This window comes from Microtus oregoni, unplaced genomic scaffold (genome assembly GCF_018167655.1).
Source record: "Microtus oregoni isolate MIOR12 unplaced genomic scaffold, Mior012 000003F_ref0000135, whole genome shotgun sequence".
Taxonomy (NCBI): domain Eukaryota; kingdom Metazoa; phylum Chordata; class Mammalia; order Rodentia; family Cricetidae; genus Microtus; species Microtus oregoni.
The window spans coordinates 65,424,208-65,430,207 of record NW_024543062.1 but is presented as its reverse complement, the minus strand read 5'-3'; positions in this window follow the sequence as shown (position 1 = coordinate 65,430,207).

Sequence of the window (6,000 nt, the reverse complement as noted above, 5' to 3'; positions counted from 1 at the left end):
CCCAGCAATGACAGAAGGAGAAGCAACGTAAGCAGGACCGGACCTGGACTCAAGACTGAAGTTTTAATGTGTTTGTGAGGACTGTGGTGCTTTTAAAGTTATTTATGTCTTATATTGTAGTATTAATATCAATGTGCCATCTTGGAAATAAATGAGGAAGATTCTAATTAAGGAGATTTGTTTGTGTGTCACGTTGACAAGGGGTCAGTAGCTCTAAGAAAATAGTTTTGTTTTAGATAACTATAGACCTAAAGGTTGTAAAGCTAAAAGTTTCTGGTTTATCTTTCATTCAGATTCAGTTATGTTAACATCTTACTTAACCATAAAGCAATGTTCAAAACCAAAATTCACATTATAGTTATTAAACTATGGACTTTTTGATTTTTTTGTAATATTCTTTCCTATTTCAAAATCAAATACAGGACCCTAAATTCCATTAATTCATGTCGTGGTCCCTTAGTCTGTTTCTTAGTCTTTCTTTGTCTTTTGTGACCTTGACGCCTTGAAAAAAAAAGTTTTTTGTTTTTTTTTAAAGATTTATGTATTTATTATGTATACAATATTCTCAGTATTCTGTCTACAGGCCAGAAGAGGGCACCAGATCTCATTACAGATGGTTGTGAGCCACCATGTGGTTGCTGGGAATTGAACTCAGGACCTTTGGAAGAGCAGGCAGTGCTCTTAACCGCTGAGCCATCTCTCCAGCTCCCCCCAAAAAAGTTTATAAAGACAAAGTTGTTTTATTTTACTCGTCTGTTTTGCCTGCACATATATGTGTTCGATGTACTTACCTAGTACCCTCAGAGGCCAGAAGAGGGTGTCATCTGTGATCCCTTAGAACTGGAGTTACAGTTGTGAGCGACCTTGTGGGTGCTGGGAACTGAACCTAGGTCTCCTGAAAGGGCAGTGAATGCTTTAACCTCTGAGTCATCTCTTCCAGTTCTGATGCTTTAAATTTTTTTTTCAAAAATGTATGTGTGTGTGCTTGCATGTATGTCTATGTACTATGTGCTTGTCTGATGTCTGCAGAGGCCAGAAAAGGATCTTAGATCCCCTGGAACTGGAATTACCCAGTTATGACTCACCATGAGGGTGCTGGGAACCAGACCTCCACCCTCTGTTAAGACTAGCAATTGCTCTTAATCCGTGAAACATTTCCCCAGCCCTGACCTTTATGCTTGCTTTATGTATTTATTTATTTAGATTTGTTTGCTTGTTTGGGACAGGGTCTTTCTATGTAATCCTGGCTGTTCTAGAACTCACTATGTAGACCAGGAAGTCTTACCTTTGCCTCCCAAGTGCTGGGGTTAAAAACATGTGGCACCTTGCCCTGCTGCTTTACGCTTTGGAATTTTTTTTCTTAGATTTATGTGTACGAATGTTTTGCCTAAGTATATGTGTGTGTGCTACCATCTAGTGCCATCTGGGTAAGAGGGCATTAGATCCCTTGGAACTGTAGTTACGGATGGTTGTGAAGTCACCATATCTGTGCTAGGAACCATGTCCTCAGAAGTACAAGTACTCTTGACTATGGCGCCATCTCTCCAGCCCTGAACTTTATGCTTTGGAAGAACAGTAATCTGTTGTCCAGGGCAATCTCTGCTTGGATTTGATGTGTTGTACTCACATCACAGGGAAGGGTGGTGCAGAGATGACACTCCTTTTCTCAGTACGTGCTGATGGCAGTGGTACCTGTGTTAATTGTTTGGCATAAGTTCTTGCTTCTCCCTTGTAACCAATGATGGTAAGATTATTTGAGATGTGAGTATATTGTTTTTAACTTTTGCCTGTTAACTTTGATATGTGCTGTTATAAATACAGTTTTCTGTTTATTTCATTCCTTCTACATGTACTAATTAGAATTATCTTTTAAGGAAGAATTGGTACCCGTTTACTTTCTCATTTTTACCTGTATAAGCTCGTGGAGATTTATTTCACTTGGGGGCTATGTTCCAAAACTATCATTATTTATTTGTGCAGGTTGTTCTAACTTTGGCTGTCGGAAACTGCTTCTGGTTGACTCTTTTGGGGGGGGTGTTGGTTTGGGTTTCTTGAGACAGGGTTCCTCAGTATAACAACCCTGGCTGTTCTAGAACTTACTTCATAGACCAGACTGACCTCATATTCAGAGATCTGCCTGTCTCTGCCTCCCAGTCGCTGGGATTAAAGGCGTGCGCCACCACCATCTGGCCTGGTTGACTCTTCTTTAAGCATTGTTAGAATTCTTTCTGTGTAGGTTCTGGGCGTGGGAGGTGAGAATGGGGGTCAAGGGACAACAGGAGAGTAAGTCTCTTCTGCTGCCAGGTGGATTCCTAGGACCAAAGTCAGGCTGTCAGACTCGGCAGCAATACCTGCCCCTGGCTGGCTCTTACAGCCTTTCGACGTGACTGCATTTATTCTGTTTTTTTGAGAAAGCGTTTTTTAACAAAATCTCAATCATTTGATTTTACCAATAAAGACTTGGGGTGAAAACCTGCTAGCTCAGAGAGGCAGAGAAAGCACCCAGCTAACCTTCCTCCTCTGCCATTGTCATTGTCCCCTAAGCCTCTCTTCTCTCCTGTCCCAACCAAACCAGTCTCCTCAAACTCAATGTCCCTCCCTTCTACTTCCTCTGTGTCTCTCTATCCATCCTTCTGATTCCTTTTTACGCTTTATGGTTTTTTTGCTTAATAATCTTATGTTCACTTCCTGTCAACTTGCTTGCTCTGTTGCTTGCTCTGCCTCTTGGCCTATGGTTGACTTTATTTAACCCTGTTTATAGTATTGTATTACAACACAAGCACAAAGTTTTTGGATTAAAGGTCTGTGCTAGGATTGAGCCACACCACAACCTAGAAACAGATTTTTCCAGTAAATAATGCAATCTTAGGATTCACAGTGTGATCAGATATCTTGCAACAAAGGGTTTCTCTGTGTAGCCCTAGCTGTCCTGGGATTTGCTCTATAGCAGGCTGGTCTCAAACTCAGAGACCTACCTGCCTCTGCCTCCTGACAACACACCACCATGCCTGGTTTAACATAATTTTTTCCCCAGTAATGGGCCTTGAATTTAAGACTTGACACATAACTAGATAAGAACTCACCTAGCTGTATTCTCAGCTGGCTCAGCCACTCTGCTATTTCTGTGAAGAGATATCACAACCAAGGCAATTCTTTTAAGAAAAAACGTTTAATTGGAGACCTGATCGCAGTTTCAGATGTTTAGTTCATTATCATTAGGGTGGCACATAGCAGTCATGGTGCTGGAGATGAAGCTGAGAGTTCTACATCCTGATCCGGCAGAAAGGGACACACTGAGCTTGGCATGAGATTTTGAAATCTCAAAGCACAAACCAGCAACACACCTCATCCTTCTAATTCTTTCAAAGCATCTAAATATATGGGCCTACGGGGGCCATTTTTATTCAGACCGCCTCACCAGCCCTCAGTTTTTCCATTATTTTGGTTTTTAGCTTTCTTATTTTCACAACCACAACATGCTCTAGTATGGTGGTTCTCAACCATCCTAATGCTGTGGCCCTTTAATACAGTTTCTCATGTTGTGGTGACCCCAACCATAAAATTATTTCATTACTATTTCATAGCCTTGATACTACTATGTATCATAATGTAACTGTGTTTTCTGATGTTCTTAGGTGACCCCTGTGAAAAGGTCACTCAACCCTTAGAGGAATCACGACCCTCAGGTTGAGAGCACTGCTCTAGGATCATTTTCTATATTTCCTGACCCAACCCCTAGAATCAGTCTCTAATAAAAGCACTAGTGCCTTTTATTGGGGGAATAAATAACAGGATGCAAAGTCTAGGTGCCTGTTGTTCTATGCAGTCCGGAGAATCAGGGTGGCCATGTTCTGTTTCAGATGAGTGAGTTCAGCAGGCATGCAGCAAGCAGGGTGGGAGAACCAATAGCAGGGAGCAGATGGACAGCCGATCACCGTCAGATCGGGCACTTAGAAATCGGCAGCCCTGGCTGAAGTAGCGGGGGTCAGGAAGCAATGATAACCTCAAAGGAGAGCTTACAAACACCCAGCAGGAGCTGACTGGGGAGGTCAGGAGTCAGTCGGGATTCCTGACCTAGCTGCTTTTCCTGGATAAGTTTCCCCACCCTTCCTTGGGAATTTTTATCAGATGGGATAAACAATAGTATTTTTTTTTTCTGCTGTTGTTGGAATAGCTTATCTTTAGGCTGTTTAAGGACTCGGTGTTTTTAGTACCCTTAGCTGCTTGTAGTTTTTCCTTCTCCCCTTTACTTAGTTAGAAGTAGGGCGAGGCAGCAGCCGCCTGACCCAGGACAGGGTAAGTTTGGAGGACATTTTAAACACATTTGGATTGGAGGTGGAGGGGCCACGTCTCCTGAGCCAGCTTCTTGGTAAGCTTTACCAATAGCATAATACACACAGGTGCTCTGTTGTCACTGGGAAGTCCCTGCTACTTGAGCCTTTCCCTGCATTAAGTTAGGACAAAAAATCCCAGCATCTAAGACGTGAATCACGACCATCAAGAGGCAGAGGCAGATGCATCTCTGAGTTCACGGCCTGCTGGTCCACATGGAGAGGTCTAGGTCAGCCAGGCTGCATTAGTGAGACCTTGTCTCAAAGGTCTCAAAGGAGGAAGGAGGGGGCTTGGGAGTATAGTTCAGTGGTAAATCATCTGCCTAGCACGTGTGAGCCTCTCGGTTCCATCTCAAGTGCTGGGGGAAGTTTTATCTTTAGATAGATGATGGAGATAACAGACTTCCTAACTATTGTTTTACTTTTCCTGGGGAGACACAGTAAGCGCACTGTGGACTGGCCAGAGAAACTTACACAGCTCCACAAGAGTGTCCTCTCCCTAACATGGTTACTACTTCTTTTCCTTTTTATTTATTTATTTATTTATTATTGGTTTTTCAAGGCAGGGTTTCTCTGTGTAACAGAGCTCTGGCTGGCTGTCTTGAAACTCACTCTGTAGACCAGACTGGCCTCAAACTCACAGAGATCCATCTGCCTCTACCTTCCTAGTACTAGGATCAAAGGCATGTGCCACCACCACCTGGCTCCTATTTTATAACCTTGTGAACCCTGTTACTTTGAGCTGTGGTGCCTGAACCACATCGGGCAAGGGTCTGGGGATTAAAGACACACAGAGACATGGGTCACTCTTTAAATAAGAACGCCAGGGGGCTGGAGAGATGGCTCAGTGGTTAAGAGCATTGCCTGCTCTTCCAAAGGTCCTGAGTTCAATTCCCGGCAACCACATGGTGGCTCACAACCATCTGTAAAGAGGTCTGGCGCCCTCTTCTGGCCTTCAGGGATACACACAGACAGAATATTGTATACATAATAAATAAATATTTTAAAAAAAAGAAATAAGAATGCCAATTTTATTGTGTTCCAGGGCAGCTTATATAGGGCTCTCCTTGACTAATGGCCACACCCTAACTCTTGAGATTTTTCATATCCAAAAATCTGAAAACCACTCCCCTGCCATCAGGAACTCCTGAGGGTCTCGGAGCAGCTGCAAGCATAGGAAAACAAGTTGTTTACTCTGGCAGGCAAGGGGTCATAGAAAATTCAGGGTCTGAGGGTCTATGGGTCTGCAGCCCCTAACACTGAGCTACCTAAATTGTATGACTTTCCTCTATGAGCGAATGTTTCCATCTCTAGGGAATGGCTACACATCCCTTCCTCTGTGGCTTCTACAAGGAGCTGGCACAGAGGAAAAAAATGTAGTGATGTGGTTCGGTCAATAAACTGACACACACAAGGAAAGTTCAAGTGACATCTAATGAGCTCCAAGCTTACAGGGCAGGGATAAGAGCATAGCTCAATGTCAGCCTTCAATACATAAGACCCTGGATTTGATCCAACGTGGATAAATACATATTATCAAAGAGTGGTGGAATTCCAGAACTCCTCAGGCTGATGCAGTATTGCCAATTTGAGACCCCTTGGGCTACATAGTAAGATTAAAAAAAAGAAAAGTTACATATTATTTCAATAGCTAGTGAGACCTAACCAG